Genomic DNA, 24291 nt, shown 5'->3' with positions numbered 1-24291 from the left:
AATGCAACGTATAAAAGATCAAATCGATTCATTAACTAAAGCGGTCAACAATCTTACCGATCATTTTTTAGAAACAAGCCGAAAGTCAGTTCGATCTAAAAACGATAAATAAATCATTACAGTATTTTGTCGATTTGAAAAACAGAAAATGGCTTGTAGATACCGGATCACTTAAAAATTATATAAACCCCTCCTAATATTGCAAAATTTGAAGAAAACTTTATAGTCAAAACCCCAAATGGCGAAAGTCAAGGTTCTGAATATATTCTTTTTGACCACAGTAATGATTTCCGAAATAAAAATGTACCTATATCAATTTTCACCTAAATATGATATATTATTAGGCTATGAGACGTTAAGCGAAATCAAAGCAAAGTTAATTTTGAAAATAAAAAGTTAGAACTTAAAACAGGTTCAAAAGAATTATTATTTTTGATCGAAAAAAAATTACTCTAAAACCAGGTTTAATGTAGTCTCCCTTCCTGTTAGGTCAATTGCCAACATGGAAAAGGGACTATTCAAACCAGTTAGTTATAATGAACATAACATTGCAGATATCAAAAATAATGAATGTATATGCGTAATTCACGCCAATGAACTCATGACCATTAGTCCCGAGCCCATGGAAGTGGAAGAATTAGAAACAATCCTTGAACCCAAGAATAACGCGACCAATTGTCCCGATAATCTTGAAAAATTAATTAATCAAATACCTAACTTGCTCTGAACTAACCATATGAACGAACAAGAAAAATGGAAAATTATAAACCTAATTGAAAAATTTCCTGACATCATAAAAAGAGAAAAGGATCAGCTAAGTAGTACTGATCTGTTGAAACACAAAATTCATACAAAAGACGATCTACCAGTTTACACAAAAAAACTATAGCTATCCTGTAGCCTTCAAAGTCCAATTAGAAGTCGATAAATTATTGGAAAATAAAATTATTAGACCGTCAAATTCACCATACAACTCACCTATATGGGTAGTCCCGAAAAAGGTGGACGCTTCTGGGAAAAGAAAAGTTCGAATGGTGATTGACTACCGGAAGCTAAATGAAAAGACGATTGAGGACAAATTCCTTCTTCCTAATATCGAAGATTTATTCGGTAAAATAGGAAGAGCGACGTATTTTTCCGCAATAGATCTAGCTTCTGGATTTCATCAAATTGAAATGGCTCCTGAATCCGTACCAAAAACAGCTTTTTCTACAGAAGATGGTCACTATGAATTCCACCGTATGCCCTTTGGTCTAAAGAACGCACCCCCGACTTTCCAAAGAGCTATGAATATAATGTTCTCCAGAATTCATAATGTTCTTGTGCATATGGAGGATATAATCATTTTTTCAGATAATCTAAATGAACATCTTAAACATCTAAAAACAGTCTTTGAAAAACTCAAGGAACATAATCTGAAATTACAGCTTGATAAAACAGAATTTTTCAAAAGAGAATTATTGTACTTAGGGCATGTAATATCGGAAGAAGTGGTCAAACCGAATCCATTAAACTTAGAAGCGATTAAAAACTTCGAATCCCTAAAACGACAAAACAAATAAAACAATTTTTTGGTATCGCTGGTTATTATCGTAAAATGATAAATAATTACGCCAAAATTGCTAAACCCCTTACTGCTGCTTTGAGAAAAGATACTAAAATAGATATTACCAATAAAAATTACTTAGAATCTTTCGAAAAACTTAAACTGTTTCTTCAAAAAAGTCCTATTTTGCAATTACCTGATGTTTCTAAACAATTTATACTCACTACTGACGCTTCTGTCTACGCCATAGGAGCAGTATTGTCTCAAACGTTTAATGGTAAAGATTTACCAATTGCGTTCCCCTCTGGAACACTAAACAAACAAGAAGAGAACCTATCGACAGTCGAAAAAGACCTCTTAGCAATTGTTTGGTCTTGTAAACATTTCCGCCCATATCTTTATAGTAGACAATTTTTAATACAAACAGATCACAAAGCCTTACAATGGCTTCATAATAGCTTCATAATATTAAAGAACCCAATTCAAAATTAATTCGATGGAAATTATTATTAGAAGAGTTTGATTTTGAAATAAAACATGTTCATGGCAAAATTAATTAAGTAGCCGATGCACTTTCTCGAATCAATTGCCAACCCTTAAATACATAAGAAGATGACATAGACCCTCAAGAAGTTATTGATGAATTCCCCAGAAAATGCAATGATGATGATAATAATAACAATAATAACGATGACGCGATTCTTATAACCATTCATTCACGGGAATGTTCAAACCAAGCAAATAACAATTGTTGATGATGATAAAATTCTTAACGTTGAATATAATCAAATAATTTTTGAACGAGGTAACAATCATCCTAAATCAATGGTAAAACCAGTCTAACGTTTCATTTCCAAAATTCGACTAATATCGAGCAAACCAATAATTTCTGTGTCCAATACCTGAAACCCGACACGACTTATGGAGTTTTGTATTCCAGAGAAAGTCAACTTCGTGACGACCACGATCGAATTTTCGAGATATTTAAAAACCTAATTGCCACTAATTTTAATTCTATAAAAATTAAAAAATATAAAAAGCTAAACGTAGATATAACCAATACAGTAGAACAAAAAGGAATAATATCAAACTACCATATCGGTAAAACAAATCATCGTGGAATAAGCGAAAGCTATAATCACATTCGAAAAAAATATTATTGGCCGTCGATGTTAATATAAAAATAAAAAAATTTAATAATTAATAAATAAATTAATTAATAATTTTATATGTCAAATAGAATATAAAATTACACCGACCCCAGAAAAACCATTCGAAAAATTACAAATAGATACATTCTGTTATAATCAAAAGAATTTCCTAACAATAATAGACTGCTTTTCGAAAAAACTAATCGCATACCTCTTGATAGTTTGAACCAGATTGAAATTCAATCACACCTAAATGATTATTTTCCTTTATTTCCACTCCACAAATAATACATGGATAATGTAAGAGAATTTGGTAATGCCGGACTAAGAGATTTCCTAAAATTATACGAAATAGAACCGTATTATATTATACCCGGTCACCCAGACTCTCCAGGCTTACTAGAAAGAGCGCATTCCACATTAATCGAAATTCTTAATGCTATCCAATCAGAAAATAAAAATTATAACACTAATGAAATAATGAAATTGGCAGTAATAGCATTCAATAACACATTAAATTCCAGCTTAAAATTAACACCTATGGAAATTACTTTTGATATATCAAGAAACCCTTTCATAAGTGAATTAACGGAAAATTTAATCACAGAGGAAAGAACTCACGAGTACTTAGCAAAACTAAAATTAGGACATAAATTAATAAAAAACCAAATAGAATCGGAAAAACTGAAACGCATAGAAAAATTAAACACTACACGCGAAAAAGAGATAGAAATCCCTGACCAACCCTATCTGAAAACGACTTTTCACAAAAAACACAAACCCAAATATTTCAAAGTAAAGTATGATTAGAATAAAAAACTAGGAACAAACGAGCAACCATCTGCTCAAAAACCTAGTTATAAAGTTCATCCCAATCGTATTAAAAGACCAAGGAAAATATCTAAACCCAGCATTTAATAAACAGTTTTAATAAAAATGTCCAACTCATTCGGTTTAATAATTTAAAAGTCAGCAACCACTTCAGTTATCTTACCAATGAGTCAAGCACTAGAAAATAACCAGCAAGTTTCAATTTAATTTTTTTTAATCTCAAACGGTTATGCTGCTTTTCAACAAAGTTGTCGGCCTAACGACAAGTCTAGAATATTGTAAACTCAGTGTTATTCATTCCACCATTTTATCTTATAGAGAATTAGATAACGTCATTAGCACCTCCAAAATATCTTTAATTTCAAACGAAATAGCAACAGTATGGCAGCTAAGTACTGTACATTGTTCTATGCACATGAGTACATCTCCTATTTTATTCAATTACCCCTAAAATCTCCTGTTTATGAAACATTTTTTCTTTTGTCCTATCCTGTCTATAAAAACAATAAAACAATTACTATACATGAGTATCCCTCCTTTGTCCTGAGATATAACGGACTGCTCACATGCAACTGCACTTTAATAAATGAAAAATATTTTTGTATAAATGTTGTTAAAATTGAAAATAAATGTTTTAGTGAATTATTAGATGATAGAGAATTATCTACTTGTAAAAATTTACTTATAAACTATGTCAAACCTTTTATTAAATATATTCCAATAGTTAATAAATTTCTTATGTATAATATAAATATTATTAATATTAATCATGTAAACAAAACGGTATAACCAAAGTTTACACAACTGTAAACTCTTAATAAGTCAGAAATATTGTTAAATTTTGTACAACCATACACTTATTGGGAAAGTGAAGTGATGATTCCATCAGAACTTCCTTCAATCAAACACTATACTAATTTCACTTTTGAGCAAATTCATAAGGCTAACATGAATATGGAACCCTTAGAGGAATTGAAAGGAAATACTAACAATTATACAACAATATTAATGTCAACAATAATAATAATATTTTATAATTAATTAAGGTTTTTAGTTGAGATATAAAAGTCAATGGCACGAGCGGGATTCGAACCCACGATCTTCGGCTAGATACGCCGCTGCTCTACCACTTGAGCTCGTGCCATTGACGTTTTTATCTCAACTAAAAACCTTAATTAATTGTAATATATTAATTAGTCAATATATAATAGGAACAATAGGACTTCCCAGTTGATATGAGTTTTCAGGGTTTAAAAAAAATTAAGATAAGGGAAAATATATTAGTGGGAACTAGCTTAAACCCGCGAGGGTAGACAGGACTCAGTGCCAGTTCCAACAAAAATATTACGGCTTTTTTCGAATAAAAAGGCTTGACAACCCATCTCAATCAAAAAATAAACACATTTTCCACTAGCTAAAAAGTTACTCACTCTCAGATCAATTACTACCAAATTTTTTATAATTTATAGTGTGAATTTTACAGAAAAATATTAATTTTATATTCATCTTCATTCAAGCTGGAGGAATCATTGTGCTCGATTGCTACTTTTTTTTTAAATGTATATGTATCCATTAGGTAATTGAGATTGTCCGTACGAAATGAAATAGGGTTACAGAAAGCAATATGGAACAATGATAGGTCATGTGCAATTTAGAAAAATTTGTATCATTAGGCAGTTCCAAAAAGAAAATATGGTATAGCAAAAATTTTGTTTTTATGGCAAAAAAATTGTGTTCTCAATGTGCCATTTCTTAGTTGTCAAGACCGACTTTCACCATTTAAAGGTGTTAGTTTTTTACATAGATTATACATAAAAGAGGACAATCTTCAAGCAACGTAAGAGATGGCGATTAGGAAGTTCATCAAGGCAAAATTTTCCCAGATGTAAGTAGTACGCTAGTACTTGAGAAAGTCCTGGGATTATAGTGCAAATCTCAAAAATATAACATTTTAGAATAAGAACGCTTATTCAGCTAATGTAAGACATGTGGGCTCTCAAAAGGACCCAGGCTAACTTTCGAAAATTTATAAGAAAATTTATTACAAAAATTATAATAGAGGGGCTATCCCCAATTACTCCGAGGAATATCGACTATTATGTAAAAAGGAATTTTGGTGTGTGAATGTAATTTATTAGAGGGAATGGAGGAGCTTATCCATTTTCTTGAAAGTGCTTTGTGGGAGGGTGAAATTTATTATTTATTTAGTGTTTAATTTATAAGAAAGAATGGAAGGGCTTGTCCCCAATTGACTCGAAGAATATTGGGTATCTGGTGCAGTGTGAATAGAGGACCCTAACCTCCATTTCTCCGAGGAATATCGAGTAATTTGGTGTTATGTGAACGAAGTCTCGTGTGCGAATGTAATTATTACCGGCAATGGATTGATTTATCTCCAATTACCCGGATAATATCGAGTACTGTGGAGTAATGTGAATGATATGTGTTATAAATGTAATTATTAGCGTGAAAGGAGGGGCTTATCCCCAATTTCGACCAAGAACTTCGAGTACTCTGGGTATGTATTTTATTTGTGTGAAAGAATGAGTTTATCTTCATTTACCTAAAAAAATATCGAGAATTGGGGGTAATGTGAATGAATTTTGAAGTGAATGTAATTTATTAGCGAGAATGTGGGGTTTATCGTCAGTTACCCCGGAAGAATTAGTTTTATTCTGTTCTAAGAAGGTAGTCGTTTAATGTAAAGAAAAAACAGAAGAAAAGGGTCAAAACGAAAATAATAGCATTTTTGTCTGAAAAACCGTCGCTCCCATTCAACTGTGAACTATGCAATGAAAAGTCCCGTGTTGATACTTTCTATTTCATCATTTTCAAAAAGTGTCGATACCTCTTAAAGTTTAAGTAGTTTTAAGTTAAATGATTTTATCAAAAAAATTATAATGAATATTGGCTGAGAGGAGTTCAGAGGAGATCGAAAGGATCTTACAACAAAACGAAACAAAACAAATAAGTGCTATGCAATTTGATCAAAAATAAAATGCCAATCCCAAACGAAAGTGAAAGCAAAAACTGTCATAAGAAGAAATGCAAAAGTAAATAATATGAAACTATACTATAATGCATAGCTGGGATTGTTAAATGTAATGGGTTTGGAGTGAAGTTAAACTTACTAAAAGAAATAACACTCCACATTTCCCGGTTTCTAGAGAAGACTGCTCACTTATTATGTGTGCGTTTATCAAAAATTATATTATTTTCGTTATGAGGCGGCAATTAATTGAGAGGTATTGTAATATATAATGAATGTGTTGCTAGGCAGAGAAAAAGACTCCACCTGAAAAGAAGAACAGTACAAAATCTTTAGACAACTTTCCTCATAGGATTGGACTGTTCGTTTCTACGACTTAGAATTATTTCAGTTAAGGATTTGTCTATACGGGTTTTCCTCAGCAAAACAACATCCAGGCAACTTTGCTTAGAGTTAAACGCAATTAGCTCCGGCATTCATTCGGCGAAGAAGAAGGTAATTAAACGTTTCACGAGCAAACAAAGATAGAAGAAAAGCTAAATAAGAACGTGCAAAGGAAAATAAATGACGGGTTATCCCGTAATTATTGCTTACAGGAGCAATCAATGGCTCATTCGAGCAGGTGATGACCTGTGATTGTCTCTTAATCCCATCTAATCATCTCTCCCCTTTCATCTACAGCGTGTAATGAAAATTAATGATATACATAAAGTGGAAAACTGTTTTAATGACTAGACTTTTTGTTTTAACCTATATCTATCAAACGTTCACAGAAACCATGAGGCGTCATTACTTGATCTGATTTGGCAGGTAACCATCAATCACAAAAGTTTTAATTGTTCGCCTTTGGTATAGTTAGAATTCCTACAATCAGTATTCCTTTCAGAATTTTGTACAGTCATGAATATGAAATTTCAAAATGAAAGAACATCTTCTTTTTTGATGTATATATTGATGTAAATGGTGGAATACATTCTTTAATGAAAATAAACGAAAGTGCTTAACCTTTTTTAACTGATCTAACTGTATCTCATATCACTATCTTCAGGAACGGGTCTAACTGAACACTGAGGTAAATAACAACTGTCGTTTTGCAATTAAAGGAACTGAATAGCTTTGCTTTATGTTTATGAAATAGTGACAATTATCTTGAAATTCCGCGTTACATTCAGACCGTCTGATTCAATACATCGTTTTTGGAATTACATAGGAATTTACAAAAATGCGTGCATTTTTCGAAAAGGCTGTGGGTTTGAAGTCCCACCAGAAGAAGATCAAATTAGCATATAAAATTAATAATTGTTCTCCTCTACCCCCATTACCCTTTTGCGACAAATTTTATTACAGAATATAAAGTAATTAAACCATGATGTTCAAATACGAACATTATAAAGACAGTAATGTCGGGGTTAGTTTGGGAAACTGGTTAGTATAATTACCATTGTGTTGTGGTTCCACTCTTTTGCAAAGTTCCGTAAGAGGGGATTGTTGATCTACATTTAACTAATTTGAGGTCGCCCTTGTCCAAATGTTTATAAACAATGATTACACAATTTAGGACTGTTCTGTGCAACAAGAGAGTTTAAAATGCGCCATATATTCTCAAATTCAATTTATTATTCTCTTATTTTGCGGCTTGGGTGAAATCTTCTGTCTATCTAAAAATTCTTTGCTAACTTCGTGTCTTGTAAGCTAGAAATTAGAAGATTTAATAAAAGAAAGTTTAAATTGGTAATTTGAGAAATTGGGCTAGCAGAGACAAGTCTGTCTGGAAAGTGTGAAATACACTAGTGTAATAGAGTTTTCTTGAAATCTCCCTACATTTTTATTATTCTAAGAGAAGGTCTAACTAATGTGAGTACTGTTAGTGTGCGGACCGTTCGACTGTCCCGACTTATGAGATGATTTGTGAGTTGTATCTTTTATTCCCCGTAATTTATTTCGCTGGTTGTCTCACATGTACATTGAAACTTTTCTTTCTCATTAGGGATATGTAATCATTTATAAGGATTTCTTTAAATGATTACATATCCCTCCTGGCAGGAGTTTACAAAGCAATTGTGTATGGATGTAGAAGTACAGTCCAATTTCACCTGTAATAGAAACATACAAGACATCACCGTAAACTTGCGTAAGTTGGAGAAAAAAAATCGAAAATGCATACTTTTTTTAATATAAAAAAAAATTCATTAGCTATTGGAAACAATAAATTAAGTAAAAGATAAATTAATTTTGATTTCATGGAAAGTATTGGCTGATTTCATCCCTCATTAGGCTAAGCTCTTCACCAAAATAACATCGGTTTTAGAGAGTTGTTAAGATGCAAAAAATTCTTCGTCTCAGGATGCTGGACGCTCGAAAGCCCTAACAATATGCAGTTATGTTTTTTGACAGACACAATTATGTCGACATAGTGGAAGAAAACGATCTTAGTATCTTGCAAAACTAGAAGAATGTTCGCCGGTAAAGATGGAAGAAAAATCTGTACACGGAAAACGCGTTGCATATTTTATGATTGGAGCAAATAATTATTCTGATGATGCATACTAGGAGTGGTCAAGATATTTACCTAAAAAATCAAGTGAAGTTCAATTAAATATTGTTTGGTTAAAATACTTTTTAATTTGAAAAAGTAACACATACAAATTACATTTAGAATGGGGCACAAAGAATAATGGCATGGCAATGCCGTCTGCCAGAGTTTGCCATAAAAAAGGAAAGAAATATTTACTGAGAAAAATTATTGATAGTAATATGCATAAAGTAGTAAGCAATTATTAGAATTAAATATAGAAAAGAAAAAAATTGCAATTAGAAATAATGACATTTATATCATAACAAAGTGTAATTTCCCTAAATATTGATAATAGTAGTTAAAAAGAAAGGCAATAACAATAATATATCGGGTTGTCCGGAAAATAATGCAGGATTTTAAGTTTTCATTAAAAAAAATCTATATAAAATATTCTGTTTACGTTTACAGGATTACTCATTTGTATGAATGTCAACACTTATTAATCCTCTTCCAAATGATATTGTTTGTTTACCTCTGTAGCATTCCGCTACTTGGAAATAATTCAGTCATCCTTATAATGTCAAAGCGAGAATTTCGTACGATTTTCTTTTACGAGTTTAAACTCGGCCGAAGCGGAGCCCAAACGGCTAGAAACATTAACCAAGTCTGGGGCGAGGGTTGTGTTAATGAGTGCACTGTGCAAAGGTGGTTTAAAAAATTTCGGGAGGGAGATTTCAGCCTTGAAGATGAAGAAGGTCGTGGAAGGCCTTCCTCTCTTAATGATGATGTTCTGCGATCAGTGGTGGAAGAAAACCCCAAAACAACTGTTCGAGAACTTGCAGAGCAACTCAAAGTCAGTAAAACGACCGTCGCTGACCACCTCAAGGCGATTGGAAAAGTGAAAAAACTCGAAAATTGGGTTCCACACTCATTAAACGATCGCCAAAAAAATCAGCGCTTTGATGTTTGTGCATCACTTCTTTGTCGAAACAAAAATGACCCATTTCTGGCCAGAATTGTTACATGTGACGAAAAGTGGATTCTCTACGATAACACTAGACGTTCTGGACAGTGGCTCGACAAAGGAGAAGCTCCAATACATTTTCCAAAGCCCCCAACTCATCAAAAAAAGGTAATGGTTACGGTATGGTGGGCTTCATTTGGTTTAATACACTACAGCTTCTTAAATCCTGGCGAAACCATCAATGCTGAATCATACTGTAACCAAATTAATACCATGCATCAGAAATTGGCAGTAATGAAGCCCTCTTTGGTCAATCGGAAAGGGCCCATTTTGTTGCATGACAACGCTCGACCACATGTGTCACGTGTAACGTCACAAAAATTATTGGAGCTTGGCTATGAAACTTTGCCTCACCCACCCTACTCTCCGGACCTCTCGCCTACTGACTACCATTTTTTTAGACACCTGGACCACTACTTACAACACATAATATTCAAAAATCAAACGGAACTGGAAAATGCATTTATTGACTTTATCAATTCTAAAAATTCTGAATTCTACTCAGACGGAATTAATAAGTTACCAACACGTTGGGAGAAATGATTAAAGAACATTGCTTTAAAGTAACTAGTTTCTTTTTTTTTGTTTAATACCAAAATCCTGCATTATTTTCCGGACAACCCAATAACAAAAAACGCATTAGGCCTTTAACATAGAAAAAAGTGAATAATATCAAAAGTAATGGCTAATTCTGTCTGCCAGAGTATGCTAATAAGAAGAGACAAATTTTCACAAAGAATAAATATTATATATCAAGTGTGGTGTTTAGTGACCGTTAATTAATGATTATTTGGAGATTGTGAGATGCTGTCTGGTGTGACGTAGGTTTAGAAAAACATTTTCTACATCGTGCCAACGTTTCGATCTTTTTGAGATCCTCTTCAGGGCCTGGGATTTATAAACATTGTTTAAATTCACTAATTTCGTGGTCCGCTTGACCAATTAATACTTTACAATTAATTAAGGTTTTTAGTTGAGATGAAAAAAAGTTAATGGAACGAGAGGGATTCGAACCCACGACCTTCGGCTAGATACGCCGCTGCTCTACCACCTGAGCTATCGTGACCTCGATCCACTCGGACATCAACTCCCCATCTCAACCCCACCTTATGAGTTTTCCCTCCTTTTGCCATTTTTCACTAGTGCCATTAACTTTATTTCATCTCAACTAAAAACCTTAATTAATTGTCATGTATTAATTGGTCAAGCGGACCACGAAATTAGTGAATTTAATGAATTAATATGAAGTACACTTCGCCATTTCAGCTGTCGTCGAGAATCCAAACCGATTACACGACATTTGAAAAATGGCAAAAAGGAGGGAAAATTCAAAAGGTGCGGTTGAGATGGGAAGTTGGTGTCCGAGTGGATCGAGGTCACGATAGTTCAAGTGATAGAGCAGCGGCGTATTTAGCCGAAGGTCGTGGGTTCGAATCCCTCTCGTGCCATTAACTGTTTTTAATCTCAACTAAAACCCTTAATTAATTGTTTAAATTATACAAATACATGTAGGATGTAAAAAAATGAATTTATAGAATGCTAGAAATTTTAGAATCAATCAAAGTATTGGTACTCACTCAAAGTGTGTTTTCTGTGTAGATGTGTGGTTATTGTGTGTCGTGTTGAGAGTGCCAGTGCAAGTGTTTTATGTTTATATACGTTGGATTAGGAAGGGGTGGAGAAGGAAGTAGCGTTAAAAAAACATTTTTATATGAGGAGTCGGCTTCTTTGAAGTGAACGGAGCCGACAATGAGAAATAATGGGTAATGGTTCGGCCTGATTATCCTTTCAGGATTATATAGACGAGGATAATTGGGGAAAGGAAAGCCAAATTGTTGAAGAATTAGACTAAATAGAAATGTTTCATGTGAGGAATGTAATGATTGTTTTATATATTTCGTGTGATGTGATGATGGTATATGTATGTTATTGATATTGAATTTGATTAATGATATTAGCGTAGCTGCGACTGAGTTTGCATGTGTCAGTTCTGTAATTGATGCTATGTGTATTTCTGTTGATGTAAACCATTTCTAACAAGTTACGTTTGTGTTTGTTTTGTTCTGTGTGTAACATTTTTTCCACGCCGTTTAAAACGACGATGGCCTCGTGACCTTCTATCTAACCCACCAAATTAACTTTTACTCCCCCCCCCCTATTAAATAAAAGTTGGTTTCTCTCCTCACTGCCTTCTGGTCTGACAGGTCTGTCGGACTAGTTTATAACTAACTATTTGCTCGATGTATATTATGTACAGATAGCAATAAATAAAATAAATATATGAATGTAAAAAAAAAAAACATTTTTGGATTGTTGAAGTCGAAATTATGTTGGTGTACAAGATGGTGGGTAGCCAATGCTGTAGGATTTTGTTTGGGTTTTTTGCAATCATAGATATGTTGCTTTTCTCTCTTATCCAGATATTGGGATGTAATTCCGATGTATGTTAAGTTGCCGGACAGTTTATACAATTTATTTTGGTAGACAGACTTATTTGTTACTGGTGTGGGATCTTTAATTTTGGAAAAAGTGTGTGAATTGTTTTATGTTTTTAAAAGCTATTTTAAAGTTATCGGAAGAGAGAAATGTGTTTAATTTATTTGCTAGGCCGTGAATGAATGGCATGGAAATGTATGTTGGTTTATCTGTAGATAGATTAGATGTAGTATTAATAGTAATAGTGGATGGTGTTGAGTTGTAGTTGTCGATTATTCTGTTGATTATTTGTTTAGGGTAGTTATTGTTAAGGAGGATATGTTTGTACATATTTATGTTCTTGTGGTGAAATGATTTATGGCTTAGGGTAATAATTTTGTGAAGTAGCCCTTTGGCCGTGTTTATTGTTGTATGAAGAGGATGGTGGGATGTAAAATTGAGGTAGCGATCTGCGTTTCTTGGTTTTTGATACCTATCTGTGATTAATGTGCCATCTGGTTGTTTTATTACAAGTGTATCTAAAAATGGTATTGTTTTGTTGTTTTCGATTTCATGTGTAAATTGTAGGCGTGGGGGAAAGCTGTTAAAAGTCCGAGCACCCGGCACCCAAAACGGGAAGAACCCTTATACGTAAAAGAGGGGTGCAGTGGTGGACCGAAGACTGCAAGGAGAAGAAAATGGCGCTAAAAAAGTTGAAAATTAGGGGATTTGAAATTAAAAAGAGCAAAAGAACGAAGGTTATTGTCCCAACAGAAAAAGAAAAGTACGGAGTAATTTGTGTTGGGGCTACATAATGATACAACACCGATACAGATTTGGGCAAAAGTAAAATTTATAGCGGGGAAGATATAAAAACCAACAATACCAGCAGCACTTAAGCACTTCTGCACCTGCTGGTAAACTGTAATTATTACATAACTTTGAGGCTTACCTAGGAACTCTGGTTTTTGCAGGTTTTATCTTACTTATAATATTTATTACCATCACTCAACTAACGCTTTTTCTAACTAGAACTATAAATCTGATTGTTATTGTTTAAAAAAATACATAGTTACAGTTGATATGTCGTTCATCAATTAAGGCTATTAGATAAGTTGAACGTACATACATCAATTAAAATTTACTTAGTTTGACGTTGAATTCTAGAGTATGTATCCGGTAATTGTTGAAGGCTGAGCGTACCGTGTAAATTGTGTTTACCGTATGAGGTCAACTCGTAGATTAATAGGTTCTCATAATAAATTACCTTCTGCTTTCAGGCTTAATTAAGTAAATAACTTGTAGCATTTTGGATTAGATGGATTGTCAGCAGAATGCTATAAACAATTCAATCAGAAAAAGAGATCGTTGATGTATTCATTTTCACTGTGTCATATTTTTTGTCTTATTTTTACATTTTATATTCTGCTGGGACAAATGAGACATAACACAAATTTTACAAGCTGTATTATTTGTTTAAATTAATTATAATTTTTTTCTTATTGCTCCAACGGTCTAAGATGATAACTCTTTGACTGTAATATACATAATACTTTTATTGTTTTTGTCCTGTAATAAGTTACATTTAATTCCCAAACCGTCTTCTTTTTATCTTAAAATCATTACACAAGGTGTCACTTTGCAATGTAATCGTTGGTGTGCAAAGAATGAAGAACATTATTCAATGTACGTAACATAACAAATCATCCTAGAAATTGGACTAGATTTTTTTAACTATGCATTTACATCTGATAAATATTACTTGGAACTTTAATTGTAAAAGTCTATTTTCATCAATTAATTATTGGCAAGGATAATAAGGTGTTCTTGTTTTAACTTATCGTTATTCTAAAGAGTAGTAAAAGTGTTTGTGATATGTTTTGCCAATCACTTAGACCAGTTTTGAGTATTTTTCCTCTCCTAGGTCCCATTATAATATTGCCTACATATCTAGATTCGAGAGGGTACAAAATAAATTCAATACATTGATTAATTAATTACAATATTGACGGTTCTTTCCTTTATTCATTTATCTTTTTTAATTAATGAGATCGAATAGAACTTTTATTATTGAATATCATTGAACTAATTATGGGGGGGGCGTCGGTGGCCGCAATGGTTTAGGCGATTGCTAGTTTTAATGTCTTAAGTGGTCTTATAGAAGTTTTATGGGTTCAGGTATTGTTTAAGACCAAAGGAAGAGGACGAGGTTAATGGTTTGAACTGTAGAATTTTATTTACATACATTGCGACGAGGAGTCTTTTGTTATGGTATCTATCTTGGTGACACTGGTAAACATATGTATAATTTTCCGAATCTTGGTGAAAATCCGAAATGACGGCTTAAACGTCTCCCTTTAGGTAAACTCGCAAATACTGAAACTTTTCGACTTCAGACAGAGATTTGCTTTGTTGAACAAACGAATCAAAAAAATGCTTAAACTTCTCACTAGGCCACTTCTCACTATTACGTTAAAAGGTGGGGATATTAATTGTGGGGAGATTATCATTGTAAAGTGTTACTTTTTGTGGTGTTTCTGGGATGGAGGGCTTAGGTGGCTAGCAAATTGTAAATATGCTCTACGAAGACTACGGGCAAGATCATCAAAAGAATTTTTAATTTGGGTTATTTCAAGTTTGTACTTTTCGTTGTTCGAATTGGGGTTAAATTCAATGATGTTATTGGTTACAGAATCGAAGTCCTGTTCGAGTGCGTCGATTTTTTCGTTGAGAGTCGTGAATTGTTTATGATTGTCTTGGTTCATTTTTTTGAAGGTTTCATTGTAATTTTGCGGCCTGCTGAGGATGGTTTCGCCTTTGGTTTTCAATATTTCAAATTTCGCCGATAAACCTTCAACCATGTTAGGGCAGAATCAAAGACGGTTTGGGAGAGGAAATTACGAGTTGAATCAGCCAAGAAGCACAGTAATTAAGTTTTTTGTGAGTGTTACAATAGTGACGTCTGTATTAAACAGAGTATACATTAACGAAGTAAAGAGAACTTAAAAAGAAAACCTTATTGAGAAATGATAATGGATAGGAAGAGACCTTTGAGACATAAACTAAACGTGACCTTCTTTGGTCAGAGTCGAAGACTGTTCGAGTGTAAACAATAGGTTTATCGTTTTATCTCGTTAGACTTACGGCGTAATTTCGGATAAACGGTGCCGCCACTGTTCACCCTATTTTTTCATATTTTTTTTTTTTTTACAAATTAATGGAAACAGTGTTTTGGAGACTGAACATTTAAGACTAAAAGAGAATGTACGACTAAGAAACAATTTAAACGGACTGTATTTTTTAAAGATAATCGTGGCCGGGTGGACCAATGTTACGGCCTTTAGTTTCAGGCCGTAAAAATTTTGTTTTTAATAGGAAACAAGATACATAAAATAAAGGAAATTACTTTTTTCCTGCGGAGCCTTTCCACGACGTCGCTTCGCCGTTCGCTGAAGCCTGAGGGTTGACGCAGCGTTGTCCATGTTTGGGGCAATCTATGGAATTATTTTGTCTCCTCGTGGTGTTTTAAGAGAAATAACAGAGAGAGTTCAATATTCGCTTGGTACTTTTACATTTTAAGGGTAACAAAAGGAGACAAATCACGACGGACGTGTGAGACTTACAGTTTATAATAACATACCGCCGAACAAATGTAATGTTATTAAATTTAATTAATGGGATGTGAAACTAAAGTAAAGAACTTAAAGAGCTTCTTGGAACGTTAAGAAAGGATGAGAGAAACAAAAGGGGACTATTTACATATATAAAGGCAAGGTAAAGAGTGAAACTAGGTAAGTGGTATTGAGATTAGGTTTCTGACAAGACGTGTGAAGGAACCGTTTTTGGTCCGCGCAGAAACGACACGCGCTATGCATCCTTACCGGGAAATACTTGGTCTATTCGACCTATTGGCCACGAAAATGGAATGGTGTCCATATTTTTTATGAAAACGACATCTCCCAACTTTACATTATCAATTTTACTTTTCCATTTGCTTCTTTGAGTTAGAGTATTGAGGTACTCCGCCGCCCATTTATGCCAAATGGATTGATGAATTTTTGACTAAATGCGACCGGGAGTGTAGAAAATTTGGACACAAGGCCTCAATGCCTATAGAACGGCAATCAAGTTATACCGCAGCCACCTCAGCACCAAACTTAATTCCATTATGGGGAAAACATGGCGGACGCTGATGGTGTTGGAATGTTTTCTAGTGCTCTAGAATAAATGATATGAAACTTTAGAAATGACGTGAAAAAAAAACATTTTGACTACAATAATAGCTTTAAGTTAAAAGAAAGGCTGTGGAGGAGAATTCTGTTAATGAAACAAGTGATAAGGTTAGTCAGACCCAATTCGATAACTTCACTAACATAAAAAATAATTTTTTAAACATAATCCTAATAAATCACTGAAAAGTGTAAAGCCAATAATCGAAGCAATAAATACCCCTAACTCAATATATCAAATGATGATACCAAACGTATTATTAAAACAACTATTGATCCTTGTTCACTAAAAACAGGGGTTTCAAAGTTTAGAGGCATTTCAAATGGCAGTGTTTTAATTGAGAGTAATGATAAAGATGACATTAAAAAGGTATGCCAGGTGGTTACATTTAAAAGTAAAAATGAACTAAGTGCTGAACCAAGCAAATTGTTTTGTCCTAAACCTTTTGGCTATAATATGCCATCAGAAATTAAATTAGAAAATGCCTCATCAATAATCAACAGCAAAATTCCGAGCTGTTTATAAATGGGGAAAATGTCATCCCAACATATATTACAAAACCAAATAAATGTAAGATTTCTAACTTGACTGTAGAGATAGATCTTAAGCTACGTATGAAAATCAAAGAAGTTGGATTAAAAATGATGTGGAGTTTGTGTAGAGCTGATGATTATTTAAATGTAATTCATTGTTTTAAATGCAAAAAATTTAATTGCACATCAAAAACATGTACAAATGAAATATGCTGCGCCTATTTTCCTGGAAAACATACAAGTGAGAGTTGTCAACAACGAGAATCGAAACTAAATTGTATTAATTGCACTACAAGAAATAAATTTATTAAAAAAGACAAAATTTTAATCGTATCACATCCAGCATTCTGTAGAGACTGTCCTACATATAAATGATGTTAGTTAGAAAACAACAAAATACTGATTATGGTAAACAATTAACAGTCTTCTCTTCACTGTTTACAAATTAACCTTCAGAGGTCGTAAGTCGCCCCATTCAGCCTTTAAAGTATTAGGTGGTGTTTAGTGACCGTCAGTTAATGATTATTCGGAGATCGTGAGATGCGATCTGGTGTGACGTAGGTTTTAGAAAAACATTTTCTTTATGGTGCCAACGTTTCCATCTTTATTGCTCAGGCACATAGGCATGTAGGTACTCTCAACACGACACACAATAATGGCACATCTACACGGAAAACAAACACTTTTTGCCCTGAAGATGATCTCAATAAAGATTGAAACGTTGGTACGATAAAAAAAAATGTTTCTCTAAAACCTACGTCACACCAGACCGCATCTCACGATCTCCGAATAATCAATAACTTAAAAAGTATTTTGCTGAAAATAATGTTGATGTATTTATTCAAGAGCCGTATAATATTAATAATGACATTATTGGCTTTCCAAAAAACATTTCTATTTACTGCCATGGTGAAGGACATACATAAAAAAGAGGCTGTGTTGGCACTTAATGAAAACTTGATGTTTTGTTAATTTCGCAACACTCTAATGAAATGAAAGAGAACGAAAAACAAAAAAAAATTATGTAGCGTCAATGTATTTCGATAAACTTACAATTATTCCACATGATATTCGTACAATGGAAGGATAAATTAACTATGCTAATAATACTCCTTTATTATTCATTAAAATTAGATTCTAACGCAAGGTATAAAACATGGTTTGATTGACGAAGTACGAGGGCTGGAGTTATAAAACTGGGTGTTTTCCAATTCATTATTTATATAAAATAATAATGACAACAATTCTAAAACCACGTTTTAAACGGTCCGACCTCGTAGCAACATTGACTTGACAATAATCAACTATTCGATGTTGGCAATTAGATAATAAGCGATAACGAGAGCGGTTCTGACCTTAATTTCATAACATATGAAATTTGCTTAACTCAGAGTCAGAATTACAAAAATAAGGGTGCATGTCTAAAAAACTTTAAAAGGCTGATTGGGCAAAATTTCATCTGACCTTGAAGTATTAAACCTTTTTGTGAAAATTATACCAATGATACTCTGTCTTATGATCAAATTGATGGAAAAATGGCATCTATTATTAACGACAAGAATAGTCTCGACAGATTGGTCGACTAGTTTATGAGTAGTAGAAATTACCTGTGAAGAAACTGAACCAATAGTTTTCTTAACAAAATGAGGGGAAAACGGAAGAACGGTAGATCGGTGGAATAATGAGAGTTGAGAAAGTTATCCAATGAAAAGCGAAGGACCAGGTTCTGAGAGCATATCGAAAAGCTGAATATTACGCTATTCAAACGATCTGTAAACGAAAGATAAATGAAGCTAAAATTAAATCATGGAGAGAGTTTTGCAATGTCACAAATAAGAGTCAACCGTGGAATTATATTTACAAAGCAGCAGCAGGTAACTTTAAATCACAAATTATTCACCTCGTTACGAAAACCAGATGGCAGTTTCGCTGAAACACTAGATGAAACATTCAACACACTACTCGATAAGTACGTTTCACTTGATGACACTTGCTCGGATAATGTCTACAACAAGAAAATAAGCCAACAATCTCAATAATATAACAAATATGTTCAGCCAATTGACAAAGGTTTTACAATACAATTGAAGGCAATTATTTAATCATATTTCTAAAAGGACGTCCGGAGAGGATGGTTTTAACGAAGCATAGTTCTTCAAACTTACCTGAAATTGCCTCTTACCGTTTTAACGGTATGTAATGATTGTTTGAAACAAGGCAAATTTCTGAACCCATGGAACCAGTCCTTAATAATGTCTACTGTTAAACCTTGCAAGCAAGATTTGAATGATGTCGATAAGTATAGACCGATTAGTTTACCATCTGTTTGGGGTAAGATTTTGGAAAATTCACTAATAAACAGGATTATGTTCTACTTAAACAAAAACGATTTGCTTAGCTCTCGATAGTATGATTTCACTCCTCAGAAGAATACACAGGATGCAATATTGAAAGTTCAAGATTACTTAAAAATGAATTATTCCTTTTATGCAAGGTCTTGGTTGAAATAAAAAAGTCAGTGTCACGAGCGGGATTCGAAGCCACGACCTTCGGCTAAATACGCCGTTGCTCTACCACTTGAGCTATCGTGACTTCGACCTTCTCGGATACCAACTCTCCATCTCAACCTACAACCGTTCGAATTTTCCCTCTTTTTGCATTTTTTCAAAAACGTAAATGGATTACTCAGAAAGTTCTCGAAACGACCAGGCAGTTGTATTATTAATTGCGTTAGACGTTAAAGGAGCATTTGATACCGCGTGGTGGCTATACTTATACAATTAAAAGACTTAAAATGTTCACGAAATCTCTAGCTGTTGACACGAGACTACTTTGATTATAGAGAAGCTGGAATGAGAACAACTTCATTAACCGTGAAGAGGAATGAGACGAAAGGATGTCCACAGGGGTCATGCTATGGGCTCGGTTTTTGGATAGTCCAGTGTGATTCTTTATAAAAAGGAAAATTTCTTTTAGAAGCACTAGTGGTAGCATTGGCAGACGATCTTCTAATTACTGTGAAAGGAAATGATCTGAATAATGGAAGCAGAGCGTTCAGTTAATGCTTGTATGAGAATTGTTGAACGCTGCTCTTGCAATAACAAAGTGTTATTTAATAGCCAAATATCGAATGTACTGGTGGTTAGTAGAATGCAAAGGGATACAAATGTCTCAGTGGTACTGAATAGTAAGGTCTTGGATGTTGTGCATGAACTGAAGTATTTAGGAGTGCACTTCGATTCTAAGATGTCTTGGAATAAACATATAAGTTGGATTTGTGTGCGTTCAGCAAGCGTTTACTACGGCATTTCATCTGGAACATTCAAAATAATTTATGACGGCCCTTTAGTTCCTCTATTCTTTTATGCACTGCCTGTTTTTTTTTCATTTTAAGAAACAAACACAATTGTATGCACATCGACGCCAGGACAATACCTTTATTCACCATGCAATTTATTGGCAACTTTGTTGTCATTGGTAGTCATATATATATACTCTGCTGGGGAAAAATTAAAAAAAACCCTACGACTAATATTTATTGTGATACGTGTCTAGTCTATGTATAATATAAGGTATGAGTCCCTAGTGTATTTAATTAATTAAATAAATAATAAATATTGGCACATATAAAATAAATATAAATACGTGCATAATACACATGCACACATACACACACATATATATACATATATCATCTTCAGGGCTCAAAGTGTTTGTCTTCTGTGTATTTGTGCCTTCCTTGCATGTCGTGTTGAGAGTGCCAGTGAGATTTTTAAAAATTTATCATTTAAAGTATCATTGGGATACTTTATTCAAACAAAATGATATTCATAATTGTATATCACTATTTCACAATATTCTATATGACTTAATTAATTTATACATTCCAGTCAGGAAATACAGTAATCCTAAATTCCCCGTATATTTTTCTGATGAGTTAAAAGCTATGGTCATTGAAAAGAAGATAGCCCACTTGAAATACAAACAATCTCACTCAACTGATCATTTATAGTTATTCAGATATCGTGAGATGCGGTCGGGTGTGATGTAGGTTTCAGAAAAACATTTTCTTTATCGTGCCAACGTTTCGATCTTTTATTGAGATCATCTTCAGGGCTCAAAGTGTTTGTCTTCTGTATAATTGTGCCATCCTTGCGTGTCGTGTTGAGAGTGCCAGTGAGATTTTTTAAAAATTTATCATTTATTCTCTAAGCACCGAGCTGAATGTAATAAGCGAGCTAAAATAGATTATTTGAACTATATAAAATCCTTGCTATATGATTAATCTGTTCTCTATAATCGGCGTTACTGAAATCGTAAAAGTAATGAGCCGTACTAGTAATTGACGGCTCATTAGAGACTGATAAATTAAACATTATTGCTGGGTGGTAGGGCAAATCACAGGGTAAGAGCACATCATTAGCTGCAACTACTTTGATATCTGGTATAGATGCGAATATTAAATCCAATAAACTACTGTTGTCTGAATTAATATTATTCACTTGGAAAATATTAGATATACCTATGCAGTCTGATATTACTTGAGCACGATTACTGACTTCACCAATTCAGCTTGAACCATAGATGTCATTTATCCAAGATGTTCCAGGTAGGTTGTAGTATCCGCATAGAAGGAAGACGACCTCGGTGTACTTTTCACAGAGCTCCTCAATGACACTGCAGTGTCTTCGTACATTTCGATCTTTGCGTTGGGTGGAATATATGTAGAGCCAAAGGATGAATCCTGAATTATTAATTTGCAGTAAAACAAAGACGTGCTCAACTGATGTAGAGGGCAACCGCAACAACTCAGAGTTGTAACACTTTTTGGTTGCAATGAAACTCCACCACTACGTTGATGATATGAGATTCAAAATATTCCTGCCAGATAAAAGTTGCCCTTGTGATCCAACAACCTCGCAGTTATGGGACCATATTATCTTTCATTGCAGACTTTTTGAAGCGGAAAGAGCGTCACTGAGTGGCCTCCAGAAAAAGTGTTCTTGAGAGCGACAGTGAAATTTGTGTAATATTTGTGCGTTTTATGAACAGTTTAGACTAAGAAAAATTTTTAATTGTTTAACAATTAACATTTTAATGTCAATTTTTGTTAAGTAATATTTGTACATGGTACATGCCGGAATAAAACATTTAAAAAATAAATAAAAACTTCATCCCATTAAACAGCATGCTCAGCAAAAGCGAGACAACCGCCGCCATATTTTCACAAGTAGCGTTATCTGTAAGCATCATAGTCGTGTCGTTAGTCACAATCGTAGATACAGGTGCAAACTTGAATTTAATTAAACGATCGTTTGTTTACAGTCATGTTTTTCACCTGGACCATAGCAGACCTATTGTTGAGCTCGTCAGGATTAACACTGTTTACACCTATATCGACAAGCGATAAGTCTCCTTGTGTTCTTATTTCTCAGTTTTTCATTTTTATTTTAAATTTAATCATTTTTCCGTCAATATAATATTCATTTAGAATATTCAATAGTAAAACGGAAAGCGACAGCGGAGGAAAAAACCTCCTGATAAGGATGTAATCAACCATAATAAAAAACTTAGAACAAATGAAAATCACCATTTAAAATTAGGAATAAATGACGATAAATTGGCATCCAAACAGACATTAGATTATACAGACAATACATCTCAAACAAACTACAAAAATAACATAATACATAAGATAACTTTCAGTGACAATGTCTACACGAAAGTAGTAATAAAAGATAGGACAGAAATTCAAGCCGAAAAAGAAAGAAAAATAGCTGAATTCAAAGCTCAATTAAACTTAAATAGATTTACGGCAAATGACCAAGGCCCATTTTTTTTATTCGTGGAAAGTTTAGACAAAAATGTGGGAAATATTCACCCAATGTCTATTGGAAAGTGGCTATTCCAGGACGAAAAGTTAAATAATAATAATATTCAACAAATACGTGTAGTTGGAAAAAATAGAATAAAAATCTTTACTTCCAATTATGAGAAAGCAATTACCTTACGGAATCCGAAACCCTCAAAACACAAAATCTATTTACATACATCCCAAACTTACTTAATAAAAAGGTTTGAGTAATAAAAGATGTAGGCATCAATTTAAGAGGGGAGGAAATTAATCAAAACATTCAATCAATAATTAAACCTATCCAAATTGAACGAATGAGACGATATGTACCTGAAGGTAATAAAGTTAAAATAATAACGCTGCAGACATGTTTAATAACTTTCAGCGGACAAAAGTTACCAGAATTTGTCACAATATATGGAGGATATTGCCCAGTCCGACCATATGTCTATAAAGTTAGACAATGCACTAAATGTATACGTTTTTTCCATTCAGCAGCTCAATGTTGAGGGAAACAGCGTTCCCTGGATGTGGAGAGGAGCACACCATAAAAGAAGTAACAAAAATAGCACAGATTCAACATGCCTTCACTGCTCAAAAAAATCACTTATCCAATAGTAAGGAATGCGAAGTATTTAAAAAAATTGAACAATGAAAATCAGAAAAAATATACTCAAACAACATATTCCTCAATTTTGTCAAAAAATAAATTTAACATTTTAAAAAGATACAGGAAGACAAAGAGGAAGGTTTTCCGACATTAGCATCAACTACACAGAATTCAAATAAGAAAACGGTCTGGAAGACATACATTAGGGCACCACGAACCAATAACCTGGACTTTATGACACCAACTTTTGAAAATCCCGAAACACGAACAAGAAAAATCCCTTCACCGTACAACCGTCCGTTACACAGCAACCCGTGGGCTACCACAGAAGCAGAAAAATATATTAATGAGTTAAAAAAGTTAGCAAGAAATATACAACAAAACCAATCTAACATGTCTAAACCCGAAATTATAGACCAAAAAGGACTTGTCCTGTATAATCTTGTAAAGGAAAATGAAACAACAGTAAAATTACTCGAAGAAAAATATCAAAATGACAACTGTATGACACCATATTTAAAATTGAATTAANTCGTGACCTCGATCCACTCGGACATCAGCTTCCTATCTCAACCCCACCTTATGAGTTTTGC

Source organism: Cimex lectularius, unplaced genomic scaffold (genome assembly GCF_000648675.2).
Source record: "Cimex lectularius strain Harlan isolate CLEC.00 unplaced genomic scaffold, Clec_2.1 scaffold239, whole genome shotgun sequence".
In the NCBI taxonomy this organism is placed as follows: Eukaryota; Metazoa; Arthropoda; class Insecta; order Hemiptera; family Cimicidae; genus Cimex; species Cimex lectularius.
This window is presented reverse-complemented; position numbering follows the sequence as displayed.